Here is a 20264-nt window from a genome sequence, read left to right as displayed (position 1 = left end):
CGTGCCTGTAACCTCCGCTTCCTGGGTTCAAGTGATCCTTCTGCGTCAGCCTCCCAAAAAGCTGGGACTATAGGCATGCACTAATTTTTGTCTTTTGTATTTTGTTTTGTTTTTTGAGATGGAGTCTCACTCATTCTGTCACCCAGGCTGGAGTGCAGTGGCATGATCTCAGCTCACTGCAACCTCCACTTCCCAGGTTCAAGTGGGAACTTTTGTATTTTTAGTAGGGATGGGGTTTCCCCATGTTGCCCAGGTTGTTCTCCAACTCCTGCTTCAAGTGATCTGCCCGCCTCAGCCTCCAAAAGTGCTGGAATTACAGGCATAAGTCAGCGTGCCCAGCTTTAAGATTGCTTCTTAAACAATTTTCCTTCTCTAAATTATCTTCTACTTCTATGAAGTTGATAATGCTATAAATAAAATATAATTCTAAGCTAATTTGTTATTTAAACCTTAGAATTGGGGCAAGTTGCTGTTTTGAATGACCATGTACTACTGTGCAATTAAAAAATAAACTATTATGTAAAACAGATGTTTCTTAAGCATATTGTGCTTTCATTACTGTATCTCTGAAACTTATCAATTTATCTTTGCTTCAGCAGCTTTATTGAGATAGAATTCACATATACAATTCACACATTTAAAGGATGTGATTCAGTGCTGGCCATTTATCTTTTGAACAACTTTTGAATAAGATACAGAAGAGACAATGTGAGTCATTGGAGCAAGATTGTAGATCCAGTTTTGCTATGCCCAAGCTAGCTAAGTAACCATCAGTAACCTCTGGGCCTCTATATCCTCAACTGCACATCAGGGGATTAAACTAGATGACTTCTTAGTCCCTAGCTCTTGTCTACTTCAAGATATCTTATTTATGGCTCACGCCTGCAATCTCAGCTCTTTGGGAGGCTGAGGCGGGCAGATCACTTGAGGCCAGGAGTTTGAGAACAGCCTGGCCAACATGCTGAAACCCTGTCTCTCCTAAAGATACAAAAATTAGCCGGGCATGGTGGCACACGCCTGCAGTCCCAACTGCTCTAGAGTCTGAGACAGGAGAATCGCTTGGACCCAGGAAGTGGAGGTTGCGGTGAGCTGAGATCATGCCACTGCACTCCAGCCTGGGAGACAGAGTGAGTGAGATTCCATCTCAAAAAACAAAAAAAGAAAAAAAACTTGTTTATTTTTAACTTTTAATTTCTCTCTAGCACTAACACCAAAAATTGGGATAAGCAGCTCAGAAAGTTATGCTTTACAGCAAGACAGTTGCAACAATGCTCTGAATTGAAGATGGTGCTGGTGGATTGATTACAGCACTTGGAAGTCCTTATAAATCTAATAAGATTCTTAAGCCTCGTCTTGAAAGAAGACAGTTTCATTTTACACATTTCAGTAAGAAAAAGAGAAAGAAGGTAGTCACAGAGTGTGTTTAACTTAGATGAGCTTCTTTTTTCTAACTTTATTTTTCTCACTTCTAAAAGCAAATATGAAAACTCTATGTAGAAAGCTGAATAGATTTGGAAATATATTCTAGAAAATTAGACTAAAATCAGTGGCTCAGCCAAATATCTTATCAAAAATATAAACAATATTGACTGCAGAGCTTTTATTAAAGCCAAAAATGAGAGTCCCCATAAAGGCCAGGTTGATATGCAAAATTTTGTCGCTGCAGATATTTTAACAGTATATGATGTCATTTGTCTCTTTTCTCTATTTCAAATTACAGAGTTGAATCAGTTGATATATATATATATATATATTTTTTTTTTTGAGACGGAGTTTCACTCTTGTTATTCAGGCTGGAGTGCAATGGCACGATCTCGGCTCACCGCAACCTCTGCCTCCTGGATTCAGACAATTCTCCTGCCTTGGCCTCCTGAATAGCTGGGATTACAGGCAGGCGCCACCGTGCACAGCTAATTTTTTGTATTTTTAGTAGAGACGGGGTTTCACCATGTTGACTAGGATGGTCTCGATCTCTTGACCTCGTGATCCACCCGCCTCAGCCTCCCAAAGTGCTGGGATTTCAGGCTTGAGCCACCGCGTCCGGCCTCAGTTGATATATTTTTAATGAATTTAGCAATATTTCTAAAACAACTGACACAGGATCTCTTAGTACGTAATTAGGTATCGTTATGGGTTAAATTGTGTCCCCCCAAAAGATATGTTGACATCCTAACCCCTAGTACCTCAGAATGAACTTATTTGGAAATAGGGCCATCACAGATGTTATTAGTTAAGATGAGGTTATGCCAGAGGTATGTGGGCCTTAACCCGATTTGACTGGGATCCATCTGTGAAAAGAAGACAGAGACACATAGGGAAGATGGCCACATTATGACAGACAGAAATTGAAGTGATGTTGCAATAAGCCTAGGAACTCCTGGGGCTACCAGAAGCTGGAACAGGCAAGGGTGGATCCTCCCCTAGAGGCTTTGAAGGGAGCATGGCCCTGCCAACACCTTGATTTGGGACATCCAAGCTCCCGAACTCTGAGAGAATTAATTTGTTGCTTTAAACTATGCAGTTTGCAGTACTTTGTTATAGCAGCCACAGAAAACATATAGATATATTCCCAAACATTATATACGCACACGCAGACCTTAAAAACAGACTTGGGAGGAGGGGACTGGTATGAGCCATAAATCACTCTCCTCTTGGTTATTCTTGGAGGTTAGACAGTGGTCCTTGTTCCTGACTAGGCAATACCTAGGAGATAGCCAAAGGTAATAATGCAAGCATCAGATATTGTGAGACTAGCACGTGGCAGCCAATGTGAATTGGCCCAGGGAAACCAAGAAACTTCAGATGAAAAGAGAGGCAAGCAGCTCCCCAGATTCCAGGAGAGTATGCTTCTCCATAAAAGCTGGGCTCCTCCTGGGTGATTTCCTGCCAGTAAAAAAAGAGATCATCAATAGTGGGTACCTTCTGGGCCAAAGGTGATTTCAGGCCCATGAAAATTAAAAGCCAGTGACTATGGTAAGAAATACAACTTTAGTAGGCATTTTGGGGTCTGTCAGCCTGCCCCACACCCCTTTTATCTAAGAACTTTCCTACATGGGGGTGCATCCCTGGCAGCATTCATGTTTGTATTGTTTCTTTGCTCCTCTGTCCAGAGCTGATTAATCAAGGATATACACATAACTCTAGTCAGGCCAAACGGTTTCTCTCTCTCTTTCTTCTCTCTCTGTCTCTCTGTCTCTCTCTCTCTCTCTCTCTCCTCTCTCTCTCTCTCTCTGTGTGTGTGTGTGTGTGTGTGTGTGTGTGTGTGTGTATGCAAGCGAGCAAGAATTGGCACTTAGAAATAAGAACCTGGACTGGCTACTTGAATTTAGGATGTGTATACTCAAGAATGAGGGAATGGCTATATTTTGCCCTGTGCACACAAGGCAACAAAGCCAGTCTAGAGATAGGGTGCATGGGGGGAGAGGGAGAGAGAGAGAGAGAGAGAGAGGGGAGAGAGAGAGAGAGAGAGAGAGAGAGAGAGAGAGAGAGAGAGAGAGAGAGAGAGAGAGAGAGAGAGTGAGAGAGAAAGCAGATGACCACAATAAGTCAGAAAAAATGTAGCTGCTTGTATTCTTGATGTGCTCCTAGGTCCTGGTTCCAATCCTTCACAAAACTTGGCTACATGTTCTGCCTTCCTTAAGATACTCTATTCTAGGCTGGGCACGGTGGCTCACACCTATAATCCCAGCACTTTGGGAGGCCGAGGCGGGTGGATCACCAGGTCAAGTGATTGAGACCATCCTGATCAACAAGGTGAAACCCCGTCTCTACTGAAAATACAAAAATTAGCTGGGCATGGTGGTGCGTGCCTGTAGTCCCAGATACTTGGGAGGCTGAGGCAGGAGAATTGCTTGAACCCAGAAGGCGGAGGTTGTGGTGAGCCGAGATCCTGCCATTGCACTCCAGCCTGGGTAACAACAGCGAAACTCCATCTCAAAAAAAATATACTCTATTCTTTAAATAAATGTTTTTGTTTGTACTGATTTGAAATAAACTTCTATTACTTGCAACCAAACAGCTTTGACTAATGAAGCCATAGACATTATTATATTATCTGTGTTATTAAAATCTTCTTTTTTGACAGTTACCTATAAAAGTCAGCTGGGGCTGGCATGGTGGCTCACACCTGTAAATCCCAACACTTTGGGAGGCTGAGGTAGGCAAATTCTTTGAGCTCAGGGGTTCAAGACCAGCCTGGGCAACATGGTGAAGCCCCATCCACACAAAAAATACAAAAGTTAGCTGGGCGTGCTGACATGTGCCTGTGGTCCCGGCTACTCAGGAGCCTGGGGTTAGAGGATGGGTTGAGCCCAGGAAGTGGAGGCTGCAGTGACAAGACTGTGCCACTGTACTCCAAGCTGGGCGACAGAGCAAGACCCCATTTAGAAACAAAAAGTCAGGTGGGATTGAGACTTCTCCGGATACCCTCTTTATGTAGTTTTGACCTTCAAATTATCTAACTGTATTTATCTACTTACAAAATATTTAATTTAGAAACTACTGTTGAAATAAGTTCTCAATATAGTGATTATGTGTCCTGCATCATAATTCTGGACACCCACTCTGTTTATTAAAACAGAGTAAAAAACAGATCTGAATTTTAAAACTCAGGCCTATGTAACTAAGCCAGAAATTTTACAATGGCGAATCAGAGGTTCTGCAATAAGATATAATTCCTAGGCTTAGGTAGTGGGTTTGATCTCAAAATAAGGTTTGTTATCCAGAAAGTAACCCAGCCTCCTTCATAGACCTCTTCGGGATACATTGAAAGCTTCTGACCCCAGAAAAAAATGCACAAACAGAAAACACAATTTTTCAATCATTCATGCATGCTTCAACCCTCCATGGATGTCAACAAATTCAGCTGCCAATACATTTACATTTCTTTCCTACTTAACTGGAGATGAATTTACATACCAGAAACAACTAAGTAACCATACAGTGGTTTTACATATCTGCATAGCTTAGCAAAAACGTCAAATAGGGAAGAAATCAGTGGGTCTAGTATGATGTATGGGCATTTTTTTTGAGGAGCCGAGAAATGACCTCACTCTTAAAATAGCAGGATTTGGAAGCATAGAAGGTAGAGAAAATAGAGCACAGGTACTTGAGAAGAAAGCAAAGCATGTGTGGGAACCATAGGACACAGGTCTAATTGAAGTAAGGATTTGTGTTAGGAATTTATATATGAAAAGCGCCTAGCACGGAGTCTGGCATTTGAGTACTCAATTAATACTAATTATTATTATTATTATTATGAGAGCAGAATAAGGTCACATAGCTAAGGTGAAGCCAGGTTCTAGAGGACCAGAATGTCACAAGAGCAATTAAGTCTTGACAAATCACTGTATTTTTGAGCAGAAGAACTTGATTCAGCAAAACTATTTGGAACATGTGAAAAATGGAATGGAGAGAGTGACAAGAGGATGGGTGCTAAGAGTAGATCAACCAGGCATGGTAGGTCATGCCCATAATCCCAGCACCTAGAGAAGCCAAAGCAGAGGCTTGCTGGAGACTAGTAATTTGAGAACAGCCTGGCCAACATAGCAAAAACCATCTCTAAAAAAAAAAAAAATTAGTTGGGTGTGGTGGTGCATGCATGTGATTCTCGCTACTTAGGAGTCTGAGAGAGGAGGATCACTTGAGCCAAGAAGGTCAAGGTCACAGTGAGCCATGATTGCACCATTGCCTTCCAGCTTTGGCAACAGAGCACAATCCTACTCAAACAAACAAACAAATAAATAAATAAATGTAGTGTAGAGTAGAGTAGAGTAGTTCAGTGAGTTTTGATTACAAAGCTAAAGAGAACTAAAACTAGGATGGTGAGAGTGGAAATAAAGGACCTATTTGAGGGACTTTAAAAACCAGAGAGGCCTCAGGGACTGATTCAGGATCTATAAGAGAAAAGGAGCGGGAAAGTCAGAATAAATATTTTTAAATTTACATGACTATTATCATTTTCTTATTAAATATGACTAAATTAATCTCTTTTTTAGATCCTATGAGTGTTGTACTACTGGAATGTTTGTTCTGGGTAAAGGGTGCAAACATCCTTGAAGAAGCTGCCCACAGCTCACACCAAAACTAAGCTGAGATATGACGTAGGAGGGAATCAGGGCTTTCTCTTCAGCCATGAACAGCTTTTAACTGAATGTGTAGGTGGTGATAATGTTAAATGTACCACACAAAATCAGATTCATTTTTTACCCATACGAAATTTCCATGCTATACATGCCAGCTATCAGCCACTTTCAGCCTTGTCTATGCTTAACAGCTTCTGAACTGTTTGTTGATGAAATGTTAGTAGAAATTCTTATAGTAGAATCCCAAATGTTCTCTTACTGTGTTAAGCCTGATTCAGGGTAGCTGGAGGTTTTCATTCTCTCTGGGTGATTACGTTGGGTCTGTAGCTGCTGGAATCAGAAAGAAGAGGGAAAATAATGTGGTGCTTCCAGGTTGCTAAGAACAATGGAAAAAATCACAGAAATGACAGAAACCTTAAGAAGTCACCTCTGCAGTCAAGGTTTATTTCAGTCATGTGGCAACTCTGTTACTTGTTCCTGGTACAATGTACAGTGGAAAATGCAATTCCAGCTTAAGTTGTGGCTTTCTTTCTTTGATGATTTTTTAAAAATTAAAATAATAGAGATGGGGAGGTCTCACTATGTTGCCCAGGCTGGTCTTGAACTCTTGAGCTCAAGTGATCCTCCCACCTCAGTCTCTCAAAGTGCTGGGATTATAGGCATGAGCCACCATGCCTGGCTTAAGCTTTGGCTTTCAGAAGGTAGTGTGATATATACAGAACATGGTGTTAGAAAACTTGGGTTCTAATTCTGGGTTTATGTCTAATTATGGAGATGACCTTGAGCAAGTCAATCCATTTTAAAAAAAATTTTTAACCCAGCCTATGACAAGGTACTGTTTCAGGAATAAGTGAAATTTCATTGTCAAAGCTCTTTGTAGAGAAAGAAATACCACAGATAAATAAGGTATTAGTTGGAACATTTTACTTTTTGTTTTGCCTGTGCTGATCTCAACATCCCAAGGACAAGATCTATGATTTAGACTTAATTGGTTTTCTTTTTTTAATACACTTAATACACATAGTAGAAATTTAATTAATACTTTTTTTTAATTTTTGAGACAGTCTCACTCTGTTGCCCAGGATGGAGTGCAGTGGCGTGATCATTGCTCGCTGTAGCTTCAACCCTCCAGACACAAGCTATCCTCCCACCTCAGCCTCCTGAGTAGATGGAACTACAGGTATGCACCACCACACCTGGCTAATTTTTGTATATTTGCTGGAGATGGGGTTTCATGCCAGGCTCAGAGGCTCACACCTATAATCCCAGCACTGTGGGAGGCTGAGGTGAGTGGATCACCTAAGGTCAGGATTTTGAGACCAGCCTGGCCAACATGGTGAAACCCTGTCTCTATTAAAAATACAAAAATTAGCTGGGTGTCATGGCAGGTGCTTGTAATCCCAGCTATTCAGGAGGCAGAGGCAGGAGAACTGCTTGAACCCAGGAGGTGGAAGTTGGAGTGAGCTAAGATTGCACTACAGCACTCCAGCGTGGGCAACAGAGTAAGACTCTGTCTCAAAAAAAAAAAAAAAACGGCAAGAGAGATGGGATTTCATAATGTTGCCCAGGCTGGTCTCTAACTCCTAAGTTCAAGCGATCCTCTTGCCTAGGCCTCTCAAAGTGCTGGAATTACAGGGGTGAGCCATCCCTCCCCTAGCCTTAATTAATAATTTTGATTAATGTTGCAAACAAGGTGGAAACACTCCTGGAATGTCATTGGCTAATGGATCAGAGCTGCAGTCAGCCAGTTAGTGTCTTGCTGTCTTCCCACGGCAGTAGTAGGAGAAGGAGAGAATGTGGCGAGTGAGGGGAGAAAAAAATAGATTGGATTTCTGATAATCTCCCAAAACACACACAGAATTTAACACAATATATTTGGCTATCTTTCTTTTATTACAAAAAGCTCATTCAATGCTCTGGACTTTAAAAGGAGTGGGTATGGTGCAATACAATTAACAATAGTATCTTGCCATTATTTTACCAATTTAATGGTTTCTATATTTAATTTGTTCTTTGCTTCATAGTTTCATAGTTTTTCATACCTTTTTAGTACTAATTACAGCATATACTTGTTAGATTTCACTTATACCTATTGTTAAGTGCAGTGATCTCTTGAGAGATGTCTGCTGGATTCTCAATATCAGTGGAAGTCATGGGGAATTTCTACATTCCATTACCATCCTCATTGATTCATTCATTTAACAAATATGCAACAAGTGCCTACTCTATGCTGGACAGTGTGTTAAGCACTGGTTACGGAAGCAAAATAGGCACAATCCTTGCCCTCATACAGCTCACAATCTGGTGGCAGAGTATGCCAAAGACTTCTTGGGCCGGGTGCAGTGGCTCACACCTATAATCCCAGCACTTTGAGGGCCAAGTGGGGTGGATCGCTTGATTCCAGGAGTTTGAGACCAGCCTGGGTAACATGGCAAAATACCATTTCTACAAAAAATATAAAAATTAGCTAGTGTGGTGGCACACGCCTGTAGTCCTAGCTACTCAGGAGACTGAGGTGGGAGGATTACTTGAGCCCAACAGGTTGAGGCTGTGGTCAGCCAAGATCACACCACTGTACTCCAGCCTGTGTGACAGAGCACAACCCTGTCTCAAAAAAAAAAGACTTCTTGTTGGCCTCCAGTATCCATTATCCTCTTCTTTAGAAGTGGACCTCCAATACTAAAGAATGTAAAGTAAATAACAGTCATCATGATATTCTTCCTCTAAATTTTAGTATGCATATTTTAGAAATATGAATTTTTTTGAGACAGTCTCCCTGTCACCAAGACTGGGGTTCAGTGGCACCTTCTTGGCTCACTGCAACCTGCACCTTCTGGGTTCAAGCAATTCTCCTGCCTCTGCCTCCTGAGTAGCTGGGATTACAGGTGCATGCCACCACACCCAGCTGATCTTTGTACTTTTAGTAGAGATGGGGTTTCACCATGTTGGTCAGGCTGGTTTCAAACTCCTGACTTCAGGTGATCCACCCACCTCAGCCTCCCAAAGTGTTGGGATTACAGGTGTGAACCACTGTGTTTTCCTACATAGCTAAAATAACAATCACAGCTGACAGTATTAATAATTCCTTAATAGTATATTAATCTGAATACCTATGCATATTAAAATTTCCTTGGTTGTCCAAGCAATGTCCTTTACAACTGGTTTATCCAAACCAGGATCCAAGTGAGAACCACACATTATATCTGGTGGTTACATTCCCTCAGTCTCTTCGAAATAGATCAGTCCCTTTATTCATGATGCTGCAATGCTAAAGAGACAGAAACAGGGACTATTGTCCTATAGAAGAATGTCCCAATTTCTTTCTTTTTTTTTTTTTGAGACAGAGTTTCGCTCTTGTTACCCAGGCTAGAGTGCAATGGCGCGATCTCGGCTCACCACAACCTCTGCCCCCTGGGTTCAGGCAACTCTCCTGCCTCAGCCTCCTGAGTAGCTGGGATTACAGGCATGGGCCACCATGCCCAGCTAATTTTTTGTATTTTTAGTAGAGACGGGGTTCCACCATGTTGACCAGGATGGTCTCAATCTCTTGACCTTGTGATCCGCCCGCCTCGGCCTCCCAAAGTGCTGGGATTACAGGCGTGAGCCACCGCGCCCGGCCTGTCCCAATTTCCTAATTGTTCAATCGCTTTGTTAGGGTATCAGTTAGCTTGTTTGTCTCTCCCTTGTAATTTCTGTAAAGCTGAAGTTATATTATGACAAATTGATATGGAATCGGGATAGGAGAGTTCTGGGAGGAGAAAGGCGGGTCCCTGGCGAGGGTCCCAGGCCTGTGCCCACAGACCTAGGTGATGACAGGCACTCCTGCCTTTGTGGTCAAATGTTGCATTTCCCAAGACCACCCTGGCCTGCCATACCCGCATCCTGTGCCTATAAAAACCCAAGAGCAGGCTGGGTGCGGTGGCTTATGCCTGTAATCCCAGCACTGGCCCACATGGCCAAACCCTGTCTCTACTACAAATACAAAAATTAGCCCGGCATGGTGGTGTGCACGTGTAATGCCAGCTACCTAGGAGACTGAGGCCGGAGAATCGCTGGAACCCGGGGGTGCAGAGGGTGCAGTGAGCGGAGATTTCGCCACTGCACTCCAGCCTGGGCGACAGGGCAAGACTCCATCTCAAAACAAAAACAGGAAACCCAAGACCAAGGCAAACACACACAAACGGCTGGACGTTGAGAGAAATACATTGGTGGGGAAAGACTCAAGTGACTGGACTTCGAGAGGACATTGAGAGCACGTCAAGAGCACGCGGACAGGCACTGGCACGCCAGCATGCCATCGACTGGCAGAACAATGCACGGTGTGGCCAGGGCGGTGGCAGAAGAGTCGGGCGCCGAGCGGGCGGCAGAGCAGCCGGACTCCAGGGGAAAAGCAGCTCCCTTCCGGCTCCGCCATCTGCTGAGAGCTACTTCCACTCAATAAAATCTTGCACTTATTCTCCAAGCCCACACGTGATCCGATTCTTCCACTACACCAAGGCAAGAACCCCAGGATACAGAAACCCTCTGTCCTTGTGATAAGGCAGAGGGGTCTGATTGAGCTGAAACAAGCCGCCTACAGATGGCAAAACTAAACGAGCACCTGTGAACGCCCATGGGGCTTTAGCTGTAAACATTCACCCCTAGACACTGCCGTGGGGTAGGAGCCCCGCAGCCTGCCGTCTGTATGCCTGCCTTCGAGATCTGAGCAGTGGGGCACTGAAGAAGCGAGCCACACCCACATAGCACGCCCTGGGAGGCGGACAAGGAAATCTTTCCCACTTCAAAATTAAGGCCCAGTTAGACTCAAATTTAAATATTTTTGGCAAGATTGTGTCACAAGTAGTACTGTGTACTTCAAATCACATCCTATCAGGAGACACAGAATATCTGACCCCTGGATTGAGGTGATGACAGTCTGACTTTTTCACTGTAAAGCTTTGTTCTCCTTACGGACGCAAGTAATCTGTGCACAATCTTTTTCTGGCACCTTATGAATGTCCTTTCTCATTAGCCATCTACCTGATCATCTTAACATCAACTGAAAATCCTTGCTTGAGTCAATAATTTCTCTAAGGAACCCTCAATTTTTAACAGTGTCTATAAAATCTCCCTTACTTTGAATAAAAACTGTATTTGCCTTCCTGACTCCATCTGTATGGAATACAGGCATGATGGCTGGAACTGAGCAACCATTCTGGACCATGAGGTGGAAGCCATATGCTGAATTTGGTGGAACAGCTAGAGGGAAGAAACATAGGCCTCTCATGACCATGAAGCTACCATACTAACCCTGATCTACCTGCCTCTAAACTCTGTTTATATGAGAGAAAAATGAACTATCATTTTCAGCCACTGCATATTTTTCAGCAGGTGAATGAATTCCTGACACAGCAAAGAAGATAATAAACATATAATTATAATTTTGGTAAATATATTTTTAAAAAAACATGATATGGGAATAGAAGATAGTGGGCTTCTTAGGTGAAACGAGAAAGCCTTCACAAGGAGGTTGCATTTAAGTGGAGAGTAGAATACTGAGAAGCAGTAAATCGTATGGCGTGCTTACACAAATAGCATTTTACTGGAGCATTTGTTTTTATTTATAACACATTTTCTATACATTTCTATAACTAAAAGCTTTTCTTAAATGGCACTTATAATCTCTGTGTTTTATCCCGTCTGCCTTCAACCACTATTTGGTGGTATAATGAGTATGTTATACTTTCTCTGTAAGGGGCCGCTATTAAAGGCATATTAACACATTTAAACCAAAATGAAATCAAGTAAGAAGATACCAAAGAAAATTAATGGATATCCACCAAAAGACATGTAAAGGTTTATTCATAATATCTAAAACTTAAAAAATAAAGAACCAAATGTTCGTCAAGAGTAGAATGGATTAATTCATGTAAAGAAATACTATATAAATGGTTTGCAATAAAAAGAGCAAACCATTACACTTACTAATTTAAGTCAACCCTAGAGAACTGATGTTGAACAAAAGAAAGAAAGTACACACACACACACACACACACACACACGCCATGCAGTATGATTCCATTTATATGAAGTTTAAAAACATGCAAAACAGGCTGGGTGCAGTGGCTCACGCCTGTAATCCCAGCACTTTGGGAGGCCAAGGTGGGCAGATCACAAGGTCAGGCGTTCGAGACCAGCCTGGCCCACATGGTAAAACCCTGTCTCTACCAAAAATACAAAACAATAGGCTGAGCGTGGTGGCAGGTGCCTGTAATCCCAGCTACTCGGGAGTCTGAGGCAGGAGAATTGCCTGAACCCAGGAGGCGGAGGTTGCGGTGAGCCAAGATCGCGCCATTGCACCCCAGCCTGGGTAACAAGAGCAAAACTCCGTCTCAAAATAAATAAATAAATAAATAAATAAATAAATAAATTAGAACAACAGTTACTAGGTTAGGGAAGTATTACTGAGAAGGGGCTTGATAGGGCCTTGTGGGATGCTGGAACTATCCTATACTTGATTTGGATGATAGTTACACAGTTCTACACACTCATGTAGAAAGTAATGTGCATACACATGTGTATACACGTAGAAAATATACTTTAAGATTAGTGCATTTTGCTATATGGATGTCAGGCTTCAATAATTTTCTTAAATACAGTAGTAAATTATAGTACATCATCCAATAGACTAATATAATTTTTGAGAAAGAATAGAATTACATGAATCAAAGGGAACGATAGCCCAAAATAGTAAGTGATAAAAGCAATTGGCAAAGTAGTTTGTTAGTATGAACCCACTTGTGTGTGTATATATGTCTCAATAGCTACATGTTTGATTGTCCATGCAGGAGCAAATCCTGGACGGACACACAAGAAATGATTTAGATAGTAGTTACCTCAGACAACTGGGATATGGGACTAAGGGCTGGAGTTTGTACATAAATCTTATGTTTCAGTTTTTCTTTTTAATGCTCTTTACATAAATTTAGCCTAATTTTGCTGGGCACGGTGTCTCACACCTGTAATCACAGCACTGTGGGAGGCTGAGGTAGGCAGATCACTTGATGTCAGGAGTTCGAGACCATCCTGGCCAACTTGGTGAAACTCTGTCTCTACTAAAAATATAAAAATTAGCTAGCTGTGGTGGGGTGCCTGTAGTCCCAGCTACTCAGGAGGCTGAGGCAGGAGAATCACTTGACCCCAGGAGGCAGAGGTTGCTGTGAGCCAAGATAGTGCCACTGCACTCCAGCCTGGGAGACAGCAAGACTCCATCTCATAAATAAATAAATAAGTGTAGCCTAATTTAAAAGGCTTTATTAATCTCTTCTGCATTTGTAAAATTGTATTATGTTGAATTATATGAAATTGTCATTTTTATAAGTCAACAATGTGAGAATAGTGACAGTTTCATATGGTTCAGTGTCATACAATGAACAGAAGTACCTATATGAAAACATTCATTTAGACATTATTCATTCAGAATTTGAAATAATTTGCATGTTCAACATAAAGAATGTAACCCAAACCCAATAAGATTACCTATGTATATTTGAGTTTAATGTTTGTTACCCAAAAGTACAGTAGTTTAATAAATTGTTTAAAAATTGTTTATAATGCACAGTTTATATACAATTGATTTCTAATAGTTTCTGAACCTATACATTACAAAAATATAATGAAATTGGAAATTAGAAAATCTACGGTTAGCGTCCGGCTTTGTCACTGCCTCTCAGACCTGGGATAAGCTGCTTGATGATTGCTCTGATCCTCAGTTTTCTTCAGTATAACATAAAGAATATGATACCTGACCTGCAGGATTGCTCAAAGGATTAATTGCTGATGCATGTAAAAACACTTCGGAAAGTACAATGCACCACCCAAATGCAGTCATTAATGTTTTTAAACAAGGAAAGGGAATAGAACATGTTTGATTTGAAGGGATCAACTTTGCAATAACCCCATTGAAACTTTTTTTTTTTTTTAAAGATAGAGTCTTGCTCTGTTACCCAGGCTGGAGTGCAGTGGCACCATCTCAGCTCACTACAACCTCTACCTCCCAGGTTCAGGCAATTCTCATGCCTCAGCCTCCCGAGTAGTTGGGATTACAGGCATGCACCACCACGCCCAGCTAATTTTTTTTGTATTTTTAGTAGAGATGGGGTTGCATCATGTTGGCCAGGCTGATCTTGAACTCCTGACCTCAACTGCTTCGGCCTCCCAAAGTGCTGGGATTACAGGTGTGAGCCACTATGCCTGACCCCATATTGCAATTTATATTCTTCTAGATCAATAATTCTCAGATTTCTCATCTCAAGACCCCTTTACACTCTGCCATGCTGTGGATTTTAGCTATTAATATTTACTGTACTATAAGTTAGAACAGATTTTAAGCTTTTATTTTAAAATAACAACCCACTGCATATTAATATAAATCACATTTTTAATGAGAAATAACTATTGCTGAAACAAATAATTAGTAAGAAGAGAAGTATTATTTTACATTTTTTGCAAATTTCCTTAAAGTCTAGCTTAATATAAGACAGCCAGTTTCTCCTATTTCTGCATTCAATCTGTTGAAATCTGTTGTTTTGGTTGAAGTACGTGAAGAAAATTTGGTGTTAAGCAGATATATGGTTGAAAAGGGGAAGAATATTTTAATGATTGTTGAAGATGATTGTTGATATTACTATTTGGTACCATATCAAACTCAGTAAGTGGTAGTTCCTTAAAGGTGATTTGCAGTGTGGAATCCGAAACTGTATTGATGAACTTTTCCTACCCTCCTACATTAAAATCCATTAGTCTGTCTTGTACTCTGAATGAACCTTTCACCCATGCATCATTTAGTAACATCATATTGAAAATATTAGTACATAGACTTATTCACATCTTCCCAAGCTTGACATATTTCCTTGGATAATATTTTAAAATCACATTAATCAATATCACCATTTCCCTCATCAGAAAAGTCTTTTAGTACTAGGGAACTGTCAGACTCACAGTGAATACAGGTCTTCCAAAATTCTAATTTTTAGTTGAAAACCCGAACTTTATAGTTAACAAAACACTGTCAGTTTTTCTTTCCTTGAAATGACAGGCTTACTTCATTTGTTTTTGATTAAAGTTCTGCTGAATGACCACAGTTGTCTGCCAGTTGCTCTTTCAAGTGAAAATGGTGTTCCACAAAGAGTGGCTAGTTCGGCTTGCAGCTCAAACCATCTCATCAATGATGTGCTCAAGACAACCACTTTTTACCGCAGTAGGCAGCAACAATGCTTTCTGTGCACCTCCCATCTTATCACACAGAATGTTAAAAAATGGGCACTCAAGGATCAAGATTTAATACAATCAATAATCTTTATTACCTTGACAAGGACCTTCTTCGGTGAAACTGGCTTTTCTTTTTACTACGAGTGCACGGAGGTGAAGAACACAAAGACAATTAGTGCACTTTAAAGCCACTGCCTTGATTTGTGCCCAGGCACCCAAAGTTCGCATCACCATTGCTTTCGCATCTTCAATACAAAATTAGAGAGAAGTGGCACAAGAGGTGGGGAGAGGGCAAATAACATCTTAGTATTATTTTTAAAAGAGTTTGGACCTTTCAGACTTTCTGAAGAAATCTCAGGAGGAGCACCCAGGGGTCTGTGGACCACACTTTGAGAACTGTTGATCTAGATAATGACTAACACATTTTACCTAGCTCAGAACAAACCCTAATTAGATTGGTTTAGTCCAGTCATCTTCAAGAAATCAATTGTTTCAAATATGAAAGTTCTAATCTTTATCAATGAGATACAAATAATGCTTCTCATCCATCTCAGCATTCTTCTGGAAAATAAGATCTAAAATTACCTGGTCCTCTGTAACCACCTCCCTCAAAAAATTACAAAGCCTCTCTAATACTCTAAGTGTTCCTTTTAGTTAATTCAAGTCTGCCATTGTCTAAGAGCAAACTTGTCCCGACCCGACCCACGGGAGGAGCTATGGAGACCCTAGCGAGGGAGTGGGGATTAAAAGAGAGAGACAGGAGACGCAGAGAATGGAGACAAGTCAAGGATCTGATCAAGTTTCCTTTATTAGCTACAAGGTGGTTGCTTATAAACAAGTAAGGGCAGGAAGTTCTGAGGGCTGAGGTCAGAGAGTAACCATGGAGACGAGGCTGCAGTAACTAGGAGGAATGTGAAACTTAAACAATAAGGGAAGCCCACAAGATGGAGGTTTAGGTAAGAGGAGCAAAAGCTTAAGCAACATAGTTACAAGATAGCTACTGCTCCCCCCACAAACTGAAAATATCTGCCTGGCCAGAGACTACTGTCCACAGATTTATTACTATTAAACAAATAAGAGTTACAAGTTGTAGGTGAGAATGGAGTAGAACTGTTCACCCTCTTTCCAGAAGTAGAGTTTACTTCTAGTTTGGAAAATTCACCTGTGAGTTTTCTCCAAGGCACACAGGGCAGGCTTCTGCCTCCTTTACACAAGCATTCTTCCAAAATGAATAGCAGAGGCTGGGAGAAAAAGCAGCTCTCCCAGAGAGGCCCAACCAACACTCCTGGGGGATCTCCCAGGCCTGCAGCTCCACCCATCACCCAGTGCCTGTGAGTTTCAGTGTTTTTTCTAAGACAGCAAAAAAAAAAAAAAAAGAGAGAGAGAGACCAGCGTGGAGCTGAACCATGTCAATTTGATGTCAAAGAAGAAAAAGAGAAAAACACAGGTATATGAATTCAGCCAAATGCTGGCTGGAGAAGTACGAATGATGACAACTGGGGTAAGGGTTGAGAGAAGGGATGAAGAATTAAGAGGAAGCACCAAATGTGGGGTAAAAGGCAACACATTACGGAACTCCCTTTTAAAAAGTTTTGCCCAGTGGTTTATATAGTTCTGATGGCAGAGACCAATCTTAGGGCAAATTGAGACCATGCCGAGCACCATTTACCAAGGCAAAGAGACAGTGTAAAGCGGGGGTTCCTCAACCTCAGAACAATTGAAACTACGAGCTGGATCATCTTCGTTATGGGGGCTGTCTTGTGCATTCTAGGGTGTTTAGCAGGAACCCTGGATGCCACTCACTAGATGCCAGTGATACTCCAGTAATACTCCCTTCCCCAAACCCTCCCCACCCCCTAAACAAAAGGCCAGGCACAGTAGCTCACACCTGTAATCCCAGCACTTTGGGAAGCTAAGGTAGACGGATCCCTTGAGCTCAGAAGTTCAAGACCAGCCTGGGTAACACCGCGAGATCTTGTCTCTACTAAAAATATTAAAACATTAGCCAGGCATGATTGTGCTCATGTACAGTCCCAGCTACTCAAGAGACTGAGGGCAGAGGATCATTTGGGCCCAGGAGATCCAGGCTGTGGTGAGCTATGATCATGCCATTGCACTCCAGCCTGAGTGACGAAGCAAGACTCTGTCTCAAAAAAAGAAAGAGAAAAGAAAAAAAAAATACTGCCTCCCATTTGCAACAACCAAAAATGCCTTTGGGAAGAGGGTTGAGACTAGGGGTGGGAAGCAAAATTGACTTTGGTTAAAAATCACTGATCTATTATTATCTCGGCATATAAAACTGTCTGCTTGTATCGAGGACAAACAGCTGTTTTGATTTTTTTTTGTTAATGGAACTTTGAAACTCCAACCCCAGGCTAGGTTCCTGGAAATGGTTTCAAATTCTGCTTAGCTTCTACAGAAATAATTTACTAGCTACCAGGGGGTCTCTTGTTTGTGATCTACAAGATAAAAATGTCTGGCGCAGAGTCAGTCATCCTGGGTCTTATTACTACCCTGCAATTAACTCTTTGTGTCTCACTTTCAACATTTCTCAAGTGGGAGCAATTGTACCTTCCCTACCTTCTGTGTAGGTGATTATAAAAGGAGATGGAAAGTTTGAAAGCCAAAAGAAAATACAACCAGACATAACTCATTATGGTATTTTCAGAAACTAGAAACACATTAACAAACCCTGTGCTTCATGCCCTTTTCTACTTTTAACTACAAGTGATTTGTCTTGCCATAAAAATGCCAGTCATTTACTTCTGCTAATGCAGAGAATAAATGTGATCTGATTCTATGAAAAATGCTGCAGGCGATCACTGACTTCAGACTGTCCATTTATAGATCACCTCTTTTTAGCAAACCATAGTGCATACCCTTCACTGAAGTCCCCAGCACTGCCGCAGTGCCTGTGGTTGTCAAAAACCACAAACAAAACCCCTGAATCTTTTTAGAGATCCTGTGGATGTATTAGTGAAGGGAAGGAAGAAGTTGCAAAGATCACACACAGTTTAGGAGGCGTCCAAATTACTCTGTAAAGATGTTGTAATGACTGAGTTAGCCTGAGAATTTTGGAACTCTAAAGAGATGCTGTCAGATGAGAGGAGCAGAAAGTCAAGTTAGAAGATTGCTAAAATCAACTTCATCTATTTGAACATTTTCCACAGTTCAAGACAGTCAAAATGTTCATCCTCTTCCTCCTCTGCAATAAGCAGCTCCCACCACTATCTCAAATCACTAAAATACCCTTCCACGGTATGGGTGTGCCGCGATTGGTGTAAACAGTCCCTTTTTGGTGTGGCTCATTTTTAGTTTTTTTTCTTTCTTTTAAAAAATTATAAGTAAAACTGGACTAAACACTGTCAAAGAAAAGCATTATTTGTGTTTATATTTTCTTAGGATACATTCTTGGTTGTGAAGCTTCTGGAACCAGGGGCATACACATTTTTTAAGCTTTCGCTTTTGATAACTTTTTGAGCAGTTTCTTCTCTTTAACGATCACAGTACATCTTGCTGTTCTAGATATAACCGTACCACTTAGCACGTGAGTACATGCCTAATGATACTTGATATGCATTCTAATTTTGAAATTTCCCAAAGGAATGTTTACATGATCTTCAAATTTGGAAAATCTCTAACTATAAGGATCTAACTATTACTGTTTTCTGTCATCTTTTTCAGGATTATCATCTGTGCTTTATTCTTCTTTATTAAATATGCCATGTTTCTTTCAAATAATCAAAAGAGAAATTGTTTAAGTTCTTTTCCTGCAATTCTATTCCCTGAAAACAAGCTTCTCCAGTTGCTTGGTTTCATCATTCTTTCATCTTATTCAATTGCCCCTTCTAGCTTCCATCCCTCAATATAATTATTTACTGCAATTTTATTAGGCAATTCTGTTAAGAGGCCAGTCTGGGTTTTACATATTTATAAATAAATTGTAAAGAAAACTTTTACTGTACCTACTATGCACGAGCAAAGAAAGACAATTCTAACCAGCCACGTGTCTCACAGAAACCACTTTCAAAAGTTTATTGCCATGCATAAACTTGTGACCTTTTCTTTCCTGCTGGGGATAACCTCTAGCTCAATCTCCATTTATTTCTCTCCATAATTATCAAACAACCAAGAGCATCAATTTTATCATCCAATGTGCATCCCATTATATTTTATTATTTGCAACAGTGTCGACAAATAGCTTTATAGAAAACATAAATATGTAGTAGCATAGCATTTAGTTGTTACTATTAGAAGAAACGGTAGCAGTAGTTCAATTTTTATGTGTTATCCTTGGAGCTAAGAGTAGGAGGAGAACAGAGAATTTGGCAGCAAGTTGGTATACTTAAGGAAATGCCTAACAGCCACCCCCAGTATCTTTGGGAAACAATTCTGGGAATTACAACAGAAATGCTAATATATGACATCTGTATGAAGCTACATTACTCTGTCAATGTGCAAATTTCCAGGGACGCATTAGGAGCCACTTTAAAATACAATTTTTAGAATTCCCCTGCGTCTTTAGACTGCTCATATCAATGGCTTTCTGGGGACATTTGTTGATTCTATGCACTGAAAATTTTAATCTAACAGCTTGATACACAGATGTTGAAACTAAAAAGAACTTTAGAGATAAAGCAAAGTTTTCTTCACTTAAAGGCAAAGAGACTGCTAAACTTATCCAGATCACTCGCTGGTTGGTGGCAGTTCCAGGACCTGAGCTCAGCTTCTGACATGAGCTCTGATGCACCACCCACAGCACTGCTGTCCCACGAGACCACCTGCCCTAGTCGCATCGGAGCATGGCATTCACTGTGAGGTTAAGCCAGAGTCACAGCATATCCTCAAAGCTGCTCACTTACCCAACCCCAGCAATGAAATCAGGTGGCAAGTAAGTAAATATAATGCACCATTTCATAAATTTCAGGTGTT

At 41.1% G+C, this 20264-nt stretch overlaps 1 long non-coding RNA gene across 3 annotated transcripts in view; it reads right to left on the bottom strand.

The window, feature by feature from the left end:
• Nucleotides 1-20264, bottom strand: part of LOC144579298 (uncharacterized) — a 129408-nt gene that overhangs the window by 21651 nt on the left and 87493 nt on the right. Inside the window, exon 5 of one of the 3 annotated variants that reach the window (XR_013526612.1) lies at nucleotides 6343-6413. The exons of the other annotated variants lie outside the window; for them this stretch is intronic. This is a non-coding gene — a long non-coding RNA (uncharacterized LOC144579298). The remainder of the gene's footprint in view (nucleotides 1-6342; nucleotides 6414-20264) is intronic. 3 annotated transcript variants of the gene reach the window in all.

The sequence above is a fragment of the Callithrix jacchus genome, chromosome 14, assembly GCF_049354715.1.
Source record: "Callithrix jacchus isolate 240 chromosome 14, calJac240_pri, whole genome shotgun sequence".
Lineage (NCBI taxonomy): Eukaryota > Metazoa > Chordata > Mammalia > Primates > Cebidae > Callithrix > Callithrix jacchus.
Note: the sequence above shows the minus strand (reverse complement) of the source record. Positions and strands in the feature narration are given on the sequence as shown.